A 22,447-nucleotide genomic window follows, 5' to 3' on the forward strand; every position below is an offset into this window, starting at 1 on the left:
TCTGCCTCCCTACTCCGTGCTGGTGAGACCCCGTCTGGAGTAGTGTGTCCAGCTCTGGAGTACAGGAAAGACATGGACCTGTTGGAGCGGGTCCAGAGGAGGGCCACAAAAATGATCAGAGGGATGGAACACCTCTCCTCTGAGGAAAGGCTGAGAGAGTTGGGGTTGTTAGCCCAGAGAAGAGACGGTTCTGGATAGATCTTATTGTGGCCTTTCAATGCTTAAAGGGGGCTTATAAGAAAGATGGGGACAGACTTTTTAGCAGGGCCTGTAGTGATAGGGCAAGAGATAATGGTTTTAAACTAAAAGAGGGTAGATTCAGACTAGATATAAGGAAGACATTTTTTATGATGAGGGTGGTGAAACACTGGAACAGGTTGCCCAGAGAGGTTGTAGATGCCCCGTCCCTGGAAACATTCAAGGACAGGTTGGACAGGGCTTTGAGCAACCTGATCTAGTTGAAGATGTCCCTGCTCATCGCAGGGGGGTTGGACGAGATGACCTTTAAAGGTCCCTTCCAACCCAAACCATTCTATGATTCCCTTTTTTCACCTCCAATTCAGTTGCCTCCTGACCTATCCTAGGGTCCCGTGCCATTAGCGTCCCCATAATGCAACCATTCTTTGACCCGATGGTGAGCCCCACACTGCCTGGCCTCATTCAGTTTAGGAGCTGCCTGTTTCGAACCCTCTTCCACACTTCTAATGCCCAGAGCTTCCCTGCTTTAGTGTACTCAGAAGGCCTCAGGAGCCGCAGTTGTCTGCAAGAGTCCTTCTCCCTCAAGGGAGACATGACATCGTTGCTCATATTTTCCTTCATCAAGCAGCTCCAATGGGCTATCTATATTTAAACAAAGGTATTGTCATAAAGAGACATCTTGGTCAGACAATAAATCTCAACTCTTAATGTAATCTGAACCTTCTGGAGCCATTCATTAACTGTTTTTTCCAGTGCAAGTCCAAATGCACTCCCTTGAAACAGTTTGGCCCCAACGGGCTTGGTTTAGGTTCAGTAGTGTACAAAGATGGTAATTCTTCACTCTGTATTGAATAACACAGTAGTCCCTTGAATAGGCTGGCATGGGTTGTGTGAATTACAGCTACTTCACCTCCTAGACTCCTTCCTTTTACAGAGTGGGGAGCTATTTCACCCTGCTTTGCAGAGCTCACTACCTCCCTGCATTCGTCGGTATGAGGCTCCTTTCATTTCCTGCCGCTTCATCCCCCTTTGCTCACAGGAGAAGAGCATCTGGCATTTCTCTAGGTATGCTGCTGTAACGTTCCTGCTTCTCCTCCCCGTGACATGAGTACAAGGCTTGCTGAGAAGAAGGGATGGTACAAAAACAGACTTACTCTCCTTCACCCATCTGCTTACCCAAGTAAAGACTAAGACTGGCTGTCCTGTTAGGCTTAATTTTAGCATGACTAGGACAGCCCCTGTAATAAATTACAAGCTTCCTCTTCATTTTTGTGTGGTGTATTGCACACTAAAATAATTCAAATTTAGTATCCTTTTTTAGCCACCCTTTTTAAAGGAAAACATTTATCATCTTCTTACTCCCTTCTCCTCCTGCCTGACCCCCAAATTCCTGTTCAATTACAATGCAGCAGGCTTAAAAATGTAAAGCAAGGCACCCTCACAAGAGGTCCTGAGATGGACCAGTATGGTACAAAACATCATTCTGGCAGTAATGTTGTTCAGTAGCTGTCCAACTAGTGTCCATCAGTGGGAGTGCTTAGATGTATCTGAAGGAGAATCTGACCTCTAAAAAGAGGCAATATGCCCATTTCTGTGTGAAACATGCACTGCATCCTATGAGCAAAAAAAAGTAGACTAAACTCTGAACCACTGGCATGTCATAGCTGGAGCTCCCAAACAGTGAGGGGGTTAACTCAGCATTGCCAGCCAAGCTGCTCTCAAACGAAGTAACACTGGGCTTTGAACCCTTCCTCCTAAGGACCACGGCTGAAATTCTCCCAGTTTCTAACACACTGACAGAAGTCTCTCCTCTTTTCTCTTCCAGACACTTAAAAGGAATTGTGTTTTCTCTTCCATGAAATTCAGGAAAGCAGGGATATGTCTTGTCTTGCCAGCAGAAAAAGTGAGGGCTGTCAAGACACCTAAATCTGATCATCTTCACTGCACTAGCAGGGCAGGGTTTTGTTGGGTGCCTGCAGTAACACCATATAAAAACCATGTCAAAAGGAGCCATTTAAACCCATGTAAATCATGTTCACTGACGTATAACCACATCCATCACTCCTAAATGATATGCCAATCCAAAAAGTGGGGCACCAGATCCTTCCATCATGCTCGAAATGAATACTAACTTACCCTCTTGGCATCTTCAGGGAGTTACATGCCTCTCAGTTTAACACAGGTCACAGAATGTGACTCTCCAGTATTAAGCAGAACCCACCACAGGACCGCGGCAGCAGTGTTTGTAATGTTGTTCAAATGCTCCTCACTTGACAGTGCCCTTCATTTATAGTTAACGATAATGTGACAGCCTATTCTCCTGGCGTACCATCTAACCACACGCAAAACTCTGCATGTGCCTCAGACTGGAATCCTATTTTTATCGGAATAGACATGTGCACTGAGGCTTTAACCAACAGCTGAGACAGGGTTTTAGCGTGAGATTTTCAAACCTGTCTCAGGTATTTAGAAGCACAAATTGCAGCGGAAGACTAATTGAACTGCGCTTCTAAATCCCCCAGGTGCTACTGAAAATCTTTTCCTTAATAACTTGGAATCTCCTAAAGAATAAACCTCATCGAACTTAGATGGGTATGCAGATCCTAAGGTTAAGATTTGGAAAAACGTTCTGTACTGGCTTAACTCCCATTGACTTCAGTGGGAACAGAATTAAGTTGACATTGAGCCTTTCTGAAAATTCCCCTCCAGGTGTGTTTTCTCCATTTGAATTTGAATAATCTGTTAACTGCTGAGATTGCTTTTTCATTTATCAGTATGAAGAATTTTACAGGAGTTTTTCCCCTTAATTTTTGATGAAATGAGACTCAGAAAACTGTAGCGTACTGTCACAAAAACTCTATCTGCTAAATCTATAGAAGGAACTATGTTTATTTTCTGTATGTGTTTACTATTATTATTTGTACTTCAGCAGCAACACAGGAACTGAAACCACAGACATTACTGTGGGAGGTGCTGCGCACAGTCTGTTAAAATATTTGTACGATACACGGGCAAGCTGTCTAACTTAATACTAATAGTCAGACTCTAGAGTAACCCAAGAATCATAATGAATATCCCCAGTAGGTGTAATTATACAGCAGCATTTCAGTTACTACTTCACCTCCTTGCAGACATTTTCAGGAGACAGGCATTTCCTTCAACTCCCCTGAATGTTTTAGTTTACCTTTTAAATTAGCCCTACTTACAAGAATGAGGAAAGATATTTTTTAATGTTGGTGTGTCCCTCACTACAGTTTTGCAGGCTGCACTCTACTCTGAGATGCACAAAACACAAACTTTTAGGGGTACAAACTGTATTCACTTTCAATTCGAAAAACACATTAGGGCCCAAACTTTGCTTCTGGGGTGCAGGTTTTAATAATACGAATAAAAGGAAATAGACAGTAAGGAGCCCTCTATTTTGCAACAGCATCACTGAGGACAGACTCTCCAAGCCCCAGATTCCTTGTGAGAAAAAATAGCTGTGCTAATACGGCTCGCAAACAGCACGATAACCACTTCTTTGTTCCCACCAAAGATACAACAGCAGAATCCTGTAAGAGAAGTCATCTGATATGTCAGCTCATTAAATTAGTCAGAATGGGTGAATGGGGAAGAGGAATATACCATTGTAAATGTATGTTAATTAACAAATGCTATAAGAGAGGCATTTAAATGTATGAAAATGAATATTAATGAGATGAAAACACCTAATTATTGTGCATCTAATGGTATTATCCAGAGCATCCAACAGAAAATGCCTAATTGTCATGCATCTAAGGCAACAGTGCAAACCTTCAGACACAAAGATTCAGTGTACATATAGATCATATTATGACTTTAATTACAGATGTTGCAAAATATCTGCACTGAAACTTGAATTTGGAAGGATTTTTTAAGTTTTATTTCATTTATCAAAAAGTGTTAGATTTCACCAATTCCTTATATCATTGTTGCACTTCAAAAGTGCGTGTTTCTTCTTAGTGCTTCTGAAACATTACACTGAAGTGCAAAACAGAGGTGTGTGTGCAGAAACATGGAAGCAAGAATAACATTAGAAACAGTGGGCTGCAAACTGGCCTGGAAGGAAGTTCTGAGGAATTTTTCATGAAATTGCATGAAACAAAACTCAGCCTGCATGAAATTCCTTCCTATGCAGAGAGCTACCAAAGGAGAATCCTGAGTTAAAAATAGTATGGATTCCTGGAATTAAAGACTGCCTCATAATACATATGCATTAGGAAGCTGAAATAAAATTATACAGGCCACTTGAATTCTATTATTTCCTAATTACTCAGTGGTTGGCTTTACAACCTTAATGTTCTTTTAATGTAAGTTTTTCAAGGTTTTTGTTTTGTTTTGGGTTTTTTAAATGTAATTGCAGATAGAGAGCCAATCTCTTGACCCCAGCTAGAAGGACAGAGGAAGTTTTGCTTTATAGAGAAATTCCAAAGTGGCCAGCTATGCACACATTCCCTGTCTGAGGCTCTAGCGCGTATGCCAGGGACACGTCCCGAGAAGGATATATTTTAATGACTACTCTCTGCATGGTATTTGCAGTCCCAACAAGACTAATGTCATTCGCACATATGATCAATGAAGTCTTAATCCTACCATCAAAGCAATTAATGAAAATAGAGCACATTAACTTAGTATTGGAGCCAGAATTGATTCCTGAAAGACAGCTCTCTCCTCTCTCAGAACTGAGTTATTAATATATATATAAGCACCAATGTGACAAGCACTTTAGATATACCTTGACATATATATTTACTGTCACTCAAAATTACTTACAATCCATCATATTTTATAAAAATTGTATCTTATCTACGCTTCTAATTTTCTTATGAGACTGTTGTATGGAACTGTAAGAAAAATATTCATGAAACGGAGACACATTATTCTGGTGGATTTACCTTATCCACTAAGCTTTTTATCCTATCAGAGAAAGAAATTAAGTTAGTTTGTATGATTTACTTTTAATAAATCCATGCTGCCATCTATTTACCACCCATATTGCTGTAGTTGCTTCCGAACTGATTGCCTTACTAATAACTCCAACAACGTGCTTGGTACTGAATTCAAGTTAAATGCACTGGTTTGAAATCACTGGATTTTCTCCTGTTCCCATTTGCAGGTAACTGCTGTTCACCTCAACAAACTTAACAATTCAAGTAACAGCAGCAGCGTATTTTACATTACTGCACCTGTAAAGGTTCTCAGAGGGATCTCCCAACCCCATACGTACAAACCATCAAAGCACTTCTGCTACCACAATTAGCAGAGGGCAGAACCAATCTGTCAGCAGTATTTTGCACTGCTTGGGATACAGCTGGAATTTCTAACAGAAAAAAAGAGTTTCCCAGCAGTTACATACCCTTGAGTTAACAATCCTTGAGTTAGGATTACTGCAGGGAGGACAGCCTTGCTGTAGTGTCGTGGTTAAGCTATACAGGGAAGTCATATTAGCATCTGGTACGTGGTATTAACTCAAGTTTTTGCCTATATGCTCCGACTGTGCAGACAACTTCAGTAAAAGGCACCAGTGTGCTTCAGTTAAGCCAGCTCAAGTTAAAAATATGAATAATAGTGTATTTGCTTGCAAATAGCTACACTTCTCGTTATTTTTCTCTCACGTCTGTCTGAATCTATTTGTATCAATATGGGTTGGTGCATTTCTTACATGTGACTTTTTTGCAACCAACTAGAGTAACCCTACAGTGAGGGCAAGTCCTTTAAAAAACCAAGAGCAAATCCTTGCATTTACTGGACTGTAAAATCTGTATACCGCATGGGACAGAGATAGCTGCCCTCGAAAGGATAAGCAACAACACCAACTCTGCCAAAACTAAAATTTTGGGTCCAGGGAAATGATCTGTTTCAGACACAGGAAACAGTCCTGCATGGTGGTTAGTACTTCGACCTGAATGGAAGCCAGTTGTAAACTGTGGTAGCCCAGATTTTACAGAAGACACTTGGTCCCTCATTCCCCAAAAGAAAGCAAAGAACCATAAGAACACATCCTCTATAGAAAAATATCATGTAAATTCAATCTGACAAAAATAGAAATATATTTGTAAATGCCCAATTCATACAAAAAAAGTTAACCCCTTTTCAGAAGGTTTACATAGCCAATATTAAACTACTGTGCAGAAGAGGTGAAGATATTGATAGCCAGTAATGAAAACGAGATTGCAGTTAATTGTTAACATCTCCTGGGCTACGCTTCCTACGTCCCTGCACAGATGATGAATAAAATTATTTACCTATTCAAGTAATGAGAGCTATGCATTTTGATATCCACATACACTGTAACTCAGACCTCCTCTGAGACCCCTACCTGTAATTAGGAACAGATGTAGGATCTTGTTCCTGAATTGATAAAAACAAATTTCAGCCCTCCTATGATATATGGCTTAGTGGCACAGCTAATGGGAAGAATAACTCTGCAGAAGGATCCCCCTCCAGGCACTGGACCTAATCAGCTGCCCTCTGCACAAGAACCCTACTACTCTAGATATTTCTCAGTGCTTTTCCATCACTGATTTGGGACACTTACTAAAATATTCACAGGTGACACAGCAAGTGCATAGCAAGAAAGTGACAAGCAGCATTTATATGGCTTCACCTCTGATGAAGAAAACCATAGATCTGTTCAAAACCACAGTAATTCTCTAACACGTACAGACTTCTCCATGGCGGAGTCATTTAAAATTAAGTATACACAACATTATGTGCTTTCAGCAACAATTCTCACAGCTCAGCGCATGCAGCTGGCGAACACTCTTCAAATTATTTCATGGGGGAAACTCAAGATGACATTCAGTATAACATATTTATTTTATTCTCCAAATGTCACACTACTGGAGGAAAACATGCCCACCACAAACGTTTCATGAACTTAGAGTAACCACATTTCTTACTTTTTATCAGCTGGATGAAATAACCCAAGGGGAATAGCTACCTGCCCATTTTCTTGCTCTTGCACGTAGGTACCAATACCAAAGCCCAGCAGAGAGGAGCAAATGCTTTAAAGCGAATTTGCCATCTAAAGATGCTGCAGGCTGACCCTTCCCCAGTCAGATGCATCCCTTGGACTACCCCATACGTGCTAGCCCCATTGGATACTCTGACAGCAACAACAAGACACTGAGAATCTATGGCAGGCCCAACCCATTCACAGCACTAGACCTGAAGAGGTTCAAAGGAGCTGCTGTGATCATTTTCACCGAGTGAGACAAGTAAAGCTGCCTTCTTTAATGTTCCTTCCTTGACCACTAAATGCCCCTCACTTGATTTATCCTGAGCCAGCAGAGCTTATAATTCCCACTGGCTCTTAGCATAGGTGACTAAAATTATGCCTTGTGAAAAGCCAGAAGAGCTGCAACCCCTCAGGCCTGTAGAAGAGCGACAGAAATTTGTATTTACTGAGGTCATCCGAGTACAAGAAAGTTTCACCGGTTTCATTTAAATCTGACTGAAACAATTCAAGTTAAACTGATGCGAATGCCTTCATACATCTTTATTTAAAGATGTTAAATGGGGGTTTACTTGATTTCAAACCCAATCCAAATCTAAAAGAAGCGACCAGATGAAATAAGACTGTCCGTGTCACATTTTGCATTGGTTTAACTAAGCAGGTTTACCCGTAATCTTAGTGCAACTCCCTCATGTATAGAAGGTCTGAAAATACATTCACTCTCCAGCATTACCCTGCTTCATGCCAGGAGAATTTGCAGCTGGAATGGGCTCAGGGGAACCTCAATGCCTAGAAATAAAAGAACTGGGGGGGGGGGAGTCATAGCTGCTGTGCTCACGGGCCCTCCATGGACACTGCCTAAATTAGGGTAATTAATATAGGGGAATGTGTCTGTGCTCCTCAGTAGTTTATAAATGTTACAAAAAGAGGAGTGTTTTATATGTCCCCTGACGGGTTTTAAATGTTAATAAATGATGTGCAAGGAGGTATTTTACATCTCTCCATTTAACAGTGAGCCGACAGCCAGTCTCTGACCCCAGCAATCCTTCCAGAAACCTGAGGAGTAAATGGAGTAACTTTCTTCCAGAATAACAAAGTGCATTGGGATGCTGGCTCAGCATTTCAACATCCAGACACAGAACCAAGGTGAGACATTTCTGACACCCTGGGATCCCCCTTTCGCTGCAGTATGCACTCGCCAGTCACTGGTACCTGCTCACCTTGTCACCAGAGACCCACTGCTACACTTCTTGTGGTAGCAACACTGCTTCCTCTTACAGGTATGGGAGAGTGAACGGAGCAACCAGCCAGGCAATTACTAGCTATGTTGCTCCTCTGCTGTGGACTAGAAAAAGAACTGGACTGTATCTGGCACATCCAGAGCAGCAGAGGTAGACAGGGGAATCGCATGTGTCACTGCATGCTCTTTCACTCTGCTTTTGACCAAAAATCTATTACTACTGAATCATTGCAGCATCTTCTCTGGTACCAGGTTTCTGTGCCTGTACACCTATCTTCACCAGTATGGACAGACTAGGAGGGGCATGCCTATCCTTTCAAAAGGTAGCAAAGTGACTGCTCAATAATGTGTGCTCCAGCAGAAAGCCCCACTAGTTTTTAGTAAACCCTAGATACTACCCTTTCCTTCTGTTCTGCCCAACCCTCACCAGCAGAACAGAGCCTCTTTGAAGTTTAAGGAAGCTTGAAGCAGTATTTCAGTTAGATTATGTTTCAGGTTGCAACCTTTGTTGCAAAGTAACAGCAGAGGGAGAAGAATCCTCTCTCTGTGCCAAGGCCCTAAATCCACTCACAACAGTGTGCTCCCACACACCTGTATATTTTCACCCTCTCCTTTCTCTTATCTGAAAAGCAACCTTTGGTCTTGATCCTTAAACTGGCTGAGTTCACTGTTGTTAGTGTACACATTCATTAGTCCTATTAACCATTGAGCTATTGCCTAAGGCAGCACACAGCTGCTTTGAGGCACATTAGTCCATGCTGTATGTGTTGTTCCACTCCATAGGAATTGCACCCCACTGATGACAAAAGGCAACTCAGACACTGAATGAAACCAAGCAGAACTGTGAGTAACACCTTGCATTTTCACTACATCATCCCAAAGGCAGGGGAAAGGGTTTTACAATTCTATTAAAATCCCACAACATAGTATTTTTGCCACCAACAATCTCTTGCTTGCTTTTATTTCAGAAGGGCAGAAGCCTACAGCTTAATATATCTGATTTGTTAGAAAAACTACATTTTTTATTATTTCCCACCCCATTTTTTTTTTTACATGAAGGGCTGTAAAGTAACTGATTTCTTTCCTCCTCCACTTTCTAATGTTGGACAAAATTGGTGACAAAAGGGCATGTTCAACTGTTAGAATTATAGTTTTCTTTCAATTAGTGGTTCCGTAACTGCACCTCAGCAAAGCTTAGAAGAAATCTTAGGTGGCAAGAGCAAAGTTTGGTTTCAGATTTGGGACAGAATTAGATTAACATTTTCACGGCATTCATGCTATATCCAATTACAGCCAAACACCATTTGACATCTTTCACTTATATATTCCTTCTGTTTCACACAAAGATTTCTCAACTGTGTCTTAGGAATGGGTCGTGTTTACTCCTGTTAAAGTCTAGGCCTTTAGTACAGAATTTCTGGGACTAAGTTATAGCTTTTCTTCAACTCCTGTCTGCGTTCGGTTATGCATTTCTTCTGGTTTGCATTAACTCATATATAAATGGTTGTGACCATCCTTTCATTCTTCAGAACTTTACTGTTATTGATTACGGCCGGGTTTCCAGACCTTTTGAACAACAGGGACCACATGTTAATATACAGTTTGTCTTAGGCATCGTGTTAATCTCATTCTCGATGGCGTATATCAAACACATTCATATTAAGTCAAATAATATTGGTGTGCCTACTACAGCCATTATTTACAATGAAGCATGACAGTAGGTTATTATATTTGTCTGTCTGGTTATTATAATTGCCTGTTAATTAAAGTTAGCTAATAAAACGGGGGTAGAAGCAGCACTACCATATGGCTAGTCAAGTCTCCATGGAACGATGGCTATAGGTGCTGAAACTTGGCTTGAGAGCTGACAGCCACAAGCCTGTGGTAAAGGACTTCTGACGGGAGACACCAGAGCTCAGGCAGAACCAGGTACTGGAAGCTGCGGCACTAGGAGGGATGCCTGCCTGACCCTGTGCCCTCCAAAGCCAAATCCCAGAGGTACTGGAGGTTACCCCCTCGCAGGACCCCTCACTCAGCCAAACCTCTAAGAAGCAGCACTCAGAGCCCCCGCTACTTTCATACCTCTAATTCAAAGCGGGGGAAAACAACATTGTGCATACCTCCTTGAAAGATTGCCAATCCCTGCAGCTAGGAGATGAGGTAATATGATAAGGAAGGCCAACAGCAGTTCAACAGAGCGCGCTACATCTTCTTAGCCCTCATTATTGTGCAGCCCCATCTAACCCGCTGCTGTTCTACTGTCAGCTACAGCCAATATTCAAGACCAACAAACAGAGATTACACATCCCCTCTCGGTTGCAATCTATTTTTTACGTTATAGCACCTCATTCACAGGATACGCCCTAAAAGTGTCTCACTCCTGTGCAATCAAATTAAAGTTATTCAGCAATGGCTTGTTTGCTGAAACATAGAAACATTGTACCTGTCTTGTATCAGAAAGAGTGGTATTTTTCTACAGAGAAAAGTTATTTGCCAGAGACTTGACTGACTTGGCAATTCCTCTGTTTATCAATATCCCACAATTCTTTCACATTTACAAAATACAGTAATAATACTTACCACCTCATGGGCTGCTGTGAGGCATAATTCATTAGTCCTTCTGAAGTGCTCAGAGATCCTCCAAAGAATGCAATCTGGAAATAAAATTATCATTATCATTAGTACACGTGGGGGATTTACGATATTCATCTCCATTCTCCATTACACAGATGACTGGTTTTGGGGTTTGGAGTTTGCTCTTGTGTATATGTACGAGGGCGAAAACTCACCACATTTTGGCACACCTCAGTGCTACCAGGAATCGCGTTACTTTTACCAGTGTTTCTGCTTTTATGTTCTTTTCTCTAAAACAATGTCTAAGAATTTCATTTAAAAATATAAGCCTCACTAGGCAAAGTAAGTTTGTGGACCTGTCAAAACCACAAAAATTATATGACCCCATGATATGAAAGACATAACAAGTGAATTTACACGTTCACAAAGCAGTATCAGGCAGCACTAGACACCTGCTGAAGGTGATCGGAACTGTTGCTTGGACACAACTATTTCTTTGCACTGGCTATCAGAAGAACCCGCAGCAACTAAGATCCCTAGGCATGTCATTTGAATGCGTAACATTAGGAGGTATGTGTGGTCCCCAAATACAACTGAAATTATAGATTAAAACCTACTTCAAACTAGACAAGAGTGCCTTCAAACAGCTGAATGCCTCTGTGCAAATGTTTTCCCAAACTTTGCTCACCCTTGAAGGTGAGCACATTTCAATTCAGGAGTGCTCAGCTGGATTTCCACATCTGCCACCAGACTCCAGTATGACCCCAAGCAAACACCAGATAAGGGATTTTCTAGCATCCAAACCGCAAGTAGGGAGCTTGCATCACCTGGAAGCCACCACTCCTATCTGCAGCTTTGAAAAACTCCTTTTAATCACTCTCTGTCCCTGTAAAATGGGAGTAACATTTTTTCTCCTTTCCCTGTTTGCTCTCTGCTTAGTCTGGGAATTCTTGTGGATCATGTCTGTCTCTCCTATCCCATGTAAACGGGGTGCTTAATACAGTGGGCCACTGATCTTAGCCCCTCTACACACTAAGGGAAAACAAACACATCGATGACACCTCAACTGTGGCAATTGTGTATCTACATGCTGCTCACACAGACAGAGAAAAGCAGTCCACTTTCATCCCCCAAATACACAATTTGAAGTGCGGGTCTTTGTTGAACAGGCTTGCAAGCTTAAAAAAAGCCCTTCTAGGCCTCCATGTTTCTTGTCCCTCAGTAATTTCAATACATATATTCACTACAAGGAAATTAGGAGTGGAAGGAGGGGGGTTAATTAAGCCCACCTGCTCCACAATTTTTGCCGCAAACTTGACTCAAAACAGGTTTTTAGTCCAAGAATTGCATTCTATTTTTATTGCATGCTTTATGCATTTCTAGACCTCACCTAGATTAGAAGTGGATGAGCCAAAGCAAACACACGTGCACGCACACACACACAGAGTGCTAGGTGTGTTTTTCTGTGTGTGAGAGAGAGAGAGTCTACTTTCCCAGTCTTTCTGCATCTGTAAGCAGGAAGGCTTGAAAACCTTGCAAAGAAAGTCTGTTCCCATGAGAATTCCTGCCTCGTTCTCTGAAGATTCAAGAAGCAATCTCTGGCTACTGTGCATGGGAATCCCAGTATTTTGGCACGGTTTTAACATCAGCATCATTAGAAACATTGATTTATTTTAATTGTCACCTTGTACCTTACACTGCCAAATGCAGTCAGAATGTCAATGCTTTATCAATGTGAGCTGTTGACATGGAAACAGATCTGCTGAAATGGAAGCAATAAGAAAAAATGTGTTACTCCTCCAAGTTATACTTAGAAGTGGTAAATCTGTGTGTGCTACAACAGATTTAAATACTCAATAAACTCCACAGAAGAAATAAACAACTATTTGGGGTGACAGTCATTTTAGTTGTTTACATCATAGACTGCATTTAGAAAATCTCCAGTGTTACTATGGTAACTGCTTTTGCTTAAACGTAGTTGTGGACGCACTTTAGGTATGATCTAAATTAACTGAAGATGGAGGAACAAAACTGGGGAGCAACAGCTGAAGGAGCGACTGGCTGCTCCCTATCAGCTGCGTGCGCTGGCGGGGGTACAGCCGGAGCACTATGTAGCATAGACACCTTGGCTCGTCCCCGTCTGTACTCTGAGAGAGGACCTGAAGCAGCTGACAGACTGCACCAGGCAGGTTTTAAAGATAAGAGAGACCCAGAGCTGCTTATCATCCCCACACACTTCATAGTGCACCCCAGAGCTGCTTGTTCTCTCCCTCTGGTCACCAGATAGGTGGTGGGAAGAGGTGGCAGGCGAGAAGAGGAGCTTGCAAGAGGGGCCGGAGGCCCGCTCTGTGCCTCTGGCAGAGTTTGTGGCTTTCCTCTTTGGGATCTCTCCCAGGGAAGAGAGCAGAGCTGCAGAAAGGTGAGTCTGCCTTCTGCCAAAATCTGCGACTTGGAACGGACACTGCCTCACGATTAACTTCACACAGCTAAGAAACTGTCCTAAAAGATGCAGCGCAGACCTTTGACCGGCACTACATTTCCACTAGAAAGATTAAATCGCTGTGCTCCTAAAGCTAGTTTCATAGTCATAGGGAACAAGGCCAGAGGAGCCACTGTGATCTGCTGTTCTTAATAGGGATTAAAGGAACCTACGGTCTCCCACACACCTGCCTCCAACCTGAAAGCAAACGACGGCAAGATGGAGATCACTGAGCAGAAAATGGAGGGAGAGGCTCCTCTGCCCTCTTGCCAGGTGCCAGGGCAAGGGGCAACAGAAGGAACAGACACATTTAAAACAACTTCTCTAAACAGGATCATGGAGGCATTTGGAGCCAGAGACTGTTCAAAGCTCATGGATCCTGGCAATACTCTGAGGCAGTCCAGCTGTGAACTTGCTAGGGCAACCCACATGCCCGCCCCACCCCCGCTTCCACTGTGATAAGACATCAAGGCATGTGGATTTTTTTCTTTTCTTCCCTTTTCTGCTTTTCACATTTCTGCATGATTACATTAGATAATGATACATACCTCCCAAAAGCTTGTGCATCAATTAACAAGGGAAAGAAGGACACACATCATTAATTACACACCAGCCTGTGAAACACAGACATGGGATATGGCATAACATTCTAAAAATAGGAGGAAGGCCTGCCTTGTTTAGGTCAAGTTTTATTTGAATTCCCATAATAAAGCATCTGATATTAAACAACGAAGCGGAAGACGCACCACTGTTTAGCCTTAATGGGTGTTCCAGACAGATCTGCCATAACTTAATCCACACAGCAAAATGCAAAGCCAAGGAATGTAAGTTTATGTGAGCATGAGACAAAATAGTGCTTTAAACTTATACAGCATTTATCAACCCAAAGGATCCCAAACTACTCTACGAACCATATACTAACTTAAATGCTTCCATCTGTATTGTTAGCTTACATATCTTGCTCCATCTGTATTGTTATCTTAGCGTTTGTATTTTGGTGAGATTCAGGAGGTGTTGGGTTAGATGCTGGGCCAAATTGCTGATATAGCTATATGCAGTCAGAGATGAAGAGACAGGTTGCTGGCTGTCATAGTTGTTCACAGACATGGTTGTATCGAGGAAATTCTGCTTTTCTCGAATAGGGATGAGAGAACAGAACTGGATGAGAAAAGGACCTGCAGTGCACGTCTCTAGGTACAACTGCTCCGCATCAGCCTTGGCTAGTGAGTGGGATAGCACAGTATTTCTAGATCATTAAGGCATGGATATTGGAGGCATACATACTTCTGGAATGAGAGACAGCCTCTGTCTGAATCTGCCTGTAGGCTAACTGGAACAGACTGATGAAGGAGGCAGAAAATCATCTTGCTTATACCCAGTTTTCAAATAGGGAATAGTAATTTGCAGATCACACAGGAATGCTGCAGAAAAGAAGAAAAAATACCCAGCTGCCCCCAGCATAAATCAAAAGCCTTTTTCACACACACACAAAACCCCCAACCTTCTTCTTCCTCCTCTGGAGTGGATTGTGGATGCCAGAAAAAATGTATTGCAGAGGGACAAAGAAAAAAAATATAGTGGAATTATTAGTGCAAACTCATACTCTTTTGAAACACACCCCATGGGCAACTTGGTTTCCAGTTAGAACATACAAGATCGTCATTTTCGAAGCCTCATCTGAAAACATAAATTATGATCTTATCCTATACTGACGGCAATAAAGGCAGCAATCTTCTCTCTACACCTCCATCTCCAATGTTAGAAACCAAAGGTACTGTTTACTAACATCCCTAATACATCTAAGGAGGAGATGATCCCCTGAAAGCCACAGTCTTTTGATCCTATATAAATTGGATGCTTTTGAGAATGTCACCCAGAATTCTCATGTCAATCCTAGGAAAACATAATCTAAAACAGAATAATTTTGATTTTCCTCCTGACTCAGCAGATGAGGAGATAATTAGATATGGAAAATGAGTGTTCTTGAGGGTAAATATACCTGCTGTAATCCTACTGCCAACTGAATTAAGGTTTGCCTGCTGCAGTAAAGCATATTTTAACTCAGTATCTGGAGGAAAGCTAAGACCTGTCAGACTGGACCTGTCACTGGACTTCCTATGTTATAATTCAGTATTTTAGAACATAGAAAGCAACGGATAGAGGAAAGAGGAGAGAGAGAAATAGAAGAAAGGAAAGAAGGAAAAGTATTTCTTGTCTCTGCCTGTGGTTACAAGCAACAGCAATAAAAGAATTCAGCAACACCACAAGAAACTGAAGCCGGTAGATTGCCTATTCTTTTCTCCGCATCAAATCCAAATGATTCCTCTTACTGACTGGTAACATGAAGCAGCTTATTTTTTCAAGTGCTCTTCAGCCTAACCATGACTTCCATCTCTGGAACTGGAAGAATCCCATATCTCAAGTAAGCAAAGACAGGTTATCCTTCTGCAGCGATAGCTCAATGCTGATTGAAAGTCTCATTTGTCAGGGGAAAGAATTGTTGGTTTTCTTTTTAAATTAACCCAGAAGAAGAAAAAGATATTTGTCCAGACCCAGGTGCTTTCTCATTCCTTGAACAGCTGCTAGTTTGAGAGAATTTTAAATGGTTGGCCTTTATGAAATGAATTGGTAATCACAGCCCTGTGCCTCACACACTGTAGACTGAATGATTCAGGGGACTGGTAATAGGATAAAGCCTTTCACCTCACAGGCTGCAGTTCAAATTCAGAATAATTCTTAACTTCATAAACACCATCACTACACGATGGGCATTTGATTGTTATCATACAATGAATCAGGTGTTTTTCCTACTGGAAAACTATTCATGTCACAGACAATATACTAATTATTGTCAGTAATTAGCAGGACTCTCGGCAGTGGCAGTAGAGGGACCTGTACAAAATTACCCATATGTTCATCCCTTGGAGGTTGTCATTTCAAGGCAAGGGGTCAAGCCCTTCAGACAGTCATTGCGGCAATTCTTGTAGCTCTTTCCCACCCTGGGTATGTTTTGCGGGTAAGCCGAGTTCAGCCTCCAGAGCTGTCAATCTACCACTTTTATTACCGCTAAATTACTTTTGTTTCAAATGCTGGAGGCAACTTTGAATGCTGGGTCTAATTAGATTGTAATTGTTGGAAGATCTGAGCAACTGTGGCAGATTTGGGTGGAGACTTTGGTGGCTTATAATATTTGTGCAAATAGGTTTCACAAGCACAAAACCTACAGCTGCTTGTAACAGTGGGCATTTTCTTAGAAAATTTATACTACTAACCACCTAAGCCAGGCAGGAAAAATTTTGAATTTCCACATGCAAACTGAGTGATCTGCAAAAGCTGTCTGTCCAAGCAGACAGCTTCGTGGGTCAGGCAGTTTTCATGAGCCCAATATGTTTTGGTGCAAACAGAAGGTGAGTTTCATTAGGAACAAATATTTTTGTACAAACAGAACAAGGTACATTGACCTAAGCAAGAACCAATAGTAAGAAAAAGGTATGTATGTCACCATGTTTTCAGAACAATAAAAAAGCACAAACTAAAAAGAAAATAAATTTCAAATATGTATAGGAGTAAATCCTACCATTTAGCACTAGAAGCCTTATCTTTCCCTAGGGGAAAAATACTCATGAACAGTCCAGGAACTCCATGCCCTGTTGCTGAATACCATTTTTCCTCTGCCTTCCTTCGGGAAAGCGTAGGCCCCTCAACACTTCAACCCCACTAATATAACACAGTCCAGAGATCTGCAGGGAAATCCTGAAGATCTGAGAGTGAACATTTAAAGGCCAGGGAGCTTCTGCTAGGAGACCCCGTGCTTCCACGTTATCTCCTGAGGTCTACCTGTCATAATGACAGCATTACCTCTTTGTGCAGCTCCAGGGAGAGCCGTGCAAATATTGGATTATCTGGTTCAATGGCCAAACAAAAAACAATCACGGGCAGAAAAAATTTCAGTTGAATCTACTTGAAATAAAATCTAAAGGGGTTGGTTTGGCTAAGGAAAAAAAAAAAAAAAAGGAGGGAATGTTTGCCTTTAAAGTACAAAATCCTCTGTTCTCTATTTTTTAGCAAAAAGGAAAAAAATGCCCACAAAATTAAATCAGTTTTTAAATCTTTCCTTTTCTCCCTTTCTTTGATTTGGGGGGGCGTGTGTGTGTGAGTGTGGGTAATAAACCTTCACCAAATTTCATGTCACACCAAAGTAGACCTGGTCTCCCTGGAAAATTCATTTTCTTCAGCAACCCTACCACTTAAAAACACTTTGCTGAGGTCTAGCTCTAGAAAGAACTGTACAGTCTGAACTAGAGAGATCCAGTGACCAGATTTTTGTTTAAGAAGAAAGAACCAAGTTTTCAAGTAAGAAAACTGATCTACTCGATCACTGTGGATCAAAAATGTGATTGCTGAATTTTTTCCCATGAAGGGAGAAGAGGACCAAATACCATCCTTTGAAGGACAGACTAGCAGCCTCGCTTACTCACCTTAAGTACTGAGCCCTTTGTTTTGTTTTGTTCTCCTGTAAGTAAAACCACAGCCACAGTTCTTCACTCAGAAGCTTTTTTTTTTTTTTCCTCCTGCTGCAGTGCCTATGTGAAATGCAAGGTACAGATGGATTCCACTGGTGACAGTAAAGCCCATGAGATACCACTGGCACATTCCCACAAGCTTGTGTAGCTTGTTACTTACATGTGTGGCTGGCAGTGAGCACGCTTGGAAACCACTGTGGTCATCAGTTATCCTACAGCTCTATGAGGACTGGTTGGGTTGGTAGCTGGCTCCTTTACTTCCACAGAACGAGCTGAACTGGATTCAGGAGCTTCTGCAGCTGAACTGACTTCGGTAAATATGAAGAGATACCCTCTACTACATAAATACATACATCAAAATTAAAATTAAATTTGCTCAGAAGGACAAAAAGGAAAAAGTTCTGAAGTCTGTAGAACTGCCGCTGGTAAATACGACCAATACCATTTACTAGAGAAAACAGATTTATAAGTGTATATATACCAAAACTGGAACAAAATTTGCTCAGAATGACAGAAGTGGGAAAGATTCAGAACTCTCCACGTCAATCCCAAATCATCAAGCCCAGTCACTCAGCCTTTATGTAAGTCACTGTTGAAGACAGTAGGAGACAGCCAAATGCTTGTTTAAACCTCTTTCCTCTAGACCCATGTTACATGCAGAACAAGGCACCGGCCAATATTTATGCTCTATTCTACCAACTAGTATCCAGAAAAGAGTTTGCTGCCTTGGATCACAAGACCACAATGCAAATAGTTGTTTATTAACCCATCTTCACAGACCTTCCCTAGACAGCCAAGGCTTTAAGGGACAAATTATTAAAGCTACAGAAAGACACAGTTATTGAATACAGAAACCAGTGCAGCACTTGCATATGTGTTAGAGGAGTATGAGCCCACACCCCTGAGCAGCAACACTACAGAAGATGTACCATTCCCAGGATGACACTCAGCTTGTTCAGCATTTGCAAGTGCAAACATTCAAAAGAAGAATAAAAAACCTTTCACACTGCAGTGACCGACTCCAGGTAATACTCAGCTCCAAACTGAAAAGGGTATAGGGCATGGGCAAACTAAACACCCTAGAAGCACAACTAGAAGAGACAGCAAGCTCTTTCAAAGTTTACCAGCAGCTTTGCACAGGAGGAGAATGGCTAAAAAGTGAAGCTGTGAAGAGGAACCTGACAGCCACCATGAAGAACCCGGAAGACACAATGACAAAGCAGAACCAGGACTTCAAACAGCCACAGAATGAAAAAGAAGAAATTCAAAAAGAACTCCAGAAGGTAAAGGCGGGGGCTGACGGGGACGAAACAAAAACTGATGGATTTTGAAAAGAGAATAGCTAAAAAGGTATTAAATTGTGCAGGGGCTGGGAGCACAAGTGAAGATCCAATAGTAAACACACAAAAAGGGAAAATAAAATTCTTGTTGGGGAATTAGGGATGTTCTTTGACAGTGTAACAGCAAAGATAAATAAATACATCCTTGCTTCCTATTCTAGGTGACTGTGAGATACCAGAGAAGAAAGCACGCAGGTGTTATATGGGGAAGAAAGTCAATGTGAAGAAACAGAAAGGCTATTTAAATACAGAAAATAGTTAGAAACTCCTGTAAAGCAAACCTCTTTAAAGCATAAGATAAGCAGTCTTTTCTAGATGGCCTCAAGAAGAAAAACAGAAGCATTTGAGAATGGAGTATTCTTAGAGGCCAGGTTTACTTCAAGTCCAAATGCAGAAACAACAGACGAGCAGACTAGGTAGAGAGTTTCTCCTCATGCTTGTTCTGGGCTCACGTAAAGGTCAGAGAAGCATTGTCCCAGTTCAGTACACAGCTATTTTCTGGGATCAGGGAGCACGTTGAAGTGAAAGGACAGGAGAAACCTTCATCAATCCCGCTAACACACAATACCCTGGGCAGTAGAGCTGCCCAGTCCTGTTGAAAATGGCACTACTACTTGTTGTAAAGGACTGAAAGAGTCCTTTACATGTTACCCTATGGCACTAGCAATCAGCAGGTGATGTAATGTATGGCACCAGTGGTTACAAGACCCACCTAGGGACATAAATGTGCCCCGAGAGAACAAAGCTGCAGAAGAATATGTCCATTAATCGTGCTGTAATAGCTCATGGCACACATGAAGAGACATGCAAAGGTAGATCCCTGTAAAGCCAATCCATGTCTGTAACACATCTGGCAGTGTATCTAATATTGCAGTTCTGCATGTAAGAATCAGATTGCAGGGACTCTGCCTCTAAGACGTCATTAAAGCCTGTGTATACATTCATGCCTCACACAAGCTTCAGGGGACCTCGCTGCCTTCTCAGCCATGTTCAGCTAGAGACCAGCACTTGCAAGTGGGAGAAGAACATCTGCTTCTCAGAAACTCTGCTTACTATGGCTGAAAGTAAGGTGCCTGGCTTATTCACCGCTACTTTATTATTTTTATTTCTCCGACAGTCAGCTGTATCTTCACAGATATGCATAACTCTTCCTTCAGGAGAGTTAACTCTAGATTTACATCTGTTTAAAACGAGGGTGGAAACAACCTTAGAGTCTAAACCTTTAAGACTGAGCTTGAACAATTGTGGCAAACCTGCAGAAGCATGCAGTCCCTAGCAAGACTAATTTGTGTGCTCACATGGAGAGGAAGAAATTAGTATTTACAAGAATACAGAGACAGATAGTGCTTATCTGGTAATACCAGCCTGGAACAGCAGGACTGGGAGCCAGTAGCCCCTGGTATCTCTGTCCTGTCCCCCCAAACACACACACACATTGCATCGGCCCTGGCACACGAGCTGTGCAAGGTCCAGGGGCTCCACACAGCCCAGGAGCAAAATCAATCGTGAGCCTTCGCTCATGGCATGCATAGAGCAAAAAATCTCTACCTCTCAGACAGGCCCCTGGACGGATGCGACAGGAGGGAAGAGCGAAGAGCGGGCACTTGGCAGCTTCTCCTAGTGACCAGCAGCCATGCTGAACTCCACAACTCCTTGCCTATGCCAAATTAAGTGCTCCGATGCAACCTGAAAAGTCACTTGCGTTACTACTGGAAGTACTGGTACCTACGCAAACACGGGTTTAGAGCCTGACCCGGTTGCTCGGTACTTTTCCCTCAAATACCGCCCAGCCACCGACAGTCTCTTCAGCAAAATACTGACTTCAAAACGGCGCAGGAGCGCAACTGGCCTGCGAGGCACCGAGCAGGGTATGACCAGCCTTCAGTTTATTTAAGGAAGGCTCCTGCGGTGCCCCAAGACCAGCCACCGGCCACCCCTGGGTGCCATGGCCCCTCGCTGGGGACGAGCGCCAGCCCCACGAGGGCCAGCTCTATAGTGGGCGAAGCGTTCCCCACCCTCCCCGCTGGGGGAAGCGGCGGGGCCGGGCCGGGCGCGGGGGGGAAACGGGGGGAGCCAAGGCAGTGAGGCGCAGGCCTGGCCGCGGAGGCCGGACTTTGTCGGGGGGGCTGGGCGCTCCCTGCCTGGCAGCTCCGCCATCTCCCGCCTGGGCGGGAGCAACACCAGCGGTCTCACGCGCAACATCTGGGCTACGTGCGCCAATTAAAGACATAACGGCACTTTTAACGCTGAATTATGACGCCCCGGCGGCGGCGGGTGCCTTCCCCGCACCGTTCTGCTTCGTCACGCCGCCGGGCAGCGCGGCCTTTACAGCCGCCACCCGCCCGCCGGCCGCAGCAGCGCCGCCGCGCGAGGGGACAACATGGCCGCCGGGCCCCCCGCGGCGGGGAGGCGGCGCGGCACAGCGCGGCGCGGCGCGACCCGCCCGGCGGCAACACCTGCCCCCGCGGCGGCGGCGGCGGCGGCTCCCGAGCGGAGCCGAGCCGAGCCGGCGGCAGCGCCCGCCCAGGAATTACGAGCCGGCGGGGGGATGTCGGAGGATTATGGAGGAGCCGCGCGTCGGCTCCAATTAGGATCAACGCTCCCGCCGCCCCCGCGCCGCCGCCGCCGCAACGGCGGGGCCGCAGCGCCCCCTGCCGCCGCCCCGCCGCCCCGCCCGCAGCGCCCCGCCGGCGCCGCTGCCGCCGGGCCCCGGCGCAGGGGCGGCGGCCGCCGCCGCGGGGAGCCCGGGCGGGGGGAGCGCTGCCCCCGGCCTGCGGAGCGGCGGCGGCTTGGCCGGGCCCCCCGCCGCCGCAGCGGGCGGCAGCGGCGTTGCGGGCTGCCTGCGGGGACAGCCGCCGCGGGGCCTTGCTGGGAAATGGGGGGGTTGTGTGTTTGTTTTGGTTTTTAACGATTTTTTAATTGAAATCCGAGGGTGCCCCCGGCCCCCGTCGCAGAATGGCTTGGGTGGGAAGGGGCCTTTGAAGATCATCTAGGACAACCCCCTGCCCTGGACGGGGACACCTTCCACTAGAGCAGGTTGCTCGGAGCCCAGTCCAGCCTGGCCTTGAACAGCTCCAGGGATGGGGCATCACAGCTGCTCTGGGCAACCTGCGC

At 43.9% G+C, this 22,447-nt stretch overlaps 1 long non-coding RNA gene across 1 annotated transcript in view; it reads right to left on the reverse strand.

Moving 5' to 3' along the window:
• Positions 1–21,506, reverse strand: part of LOC142408708 (uncharacterized) — a 79,475-nt gene extending 57,969 nt beyond the window's left edge. Inside the window, exons 1-2 of the long non-coding RNA XR_012775384.1 lie at positions 20,882–21,506; positions 10,998–11,071 (exon numbers count right to left, since the gene is read on the reverse strand). This is a non-coding gene — a long non-coding RNA (uncharacterized LOC142408708). The remainder of the gene's footprint in view (positions 1–10,997; positions 11,072–20,881) is intronic.
• Positions 21,507–22,447: the final 941 nt, after the last annotated feature.

Source organism: Mycteria americana, chromosome 4, assembly GCF_035582795.1.
Source record: "Mycteria americana isolate JAX WOST 10 ecotype Jacksonville Zoo and Gardens chromosome 4, USCA_MyAme_1.0, whole genome shotgun sequence".
Lineage (NCBI taxonomy): Eukaryota > Metazoa > Chordata > Aves > Ciconiiformes > Ciconiidae > Mycteria > Mycteria americana.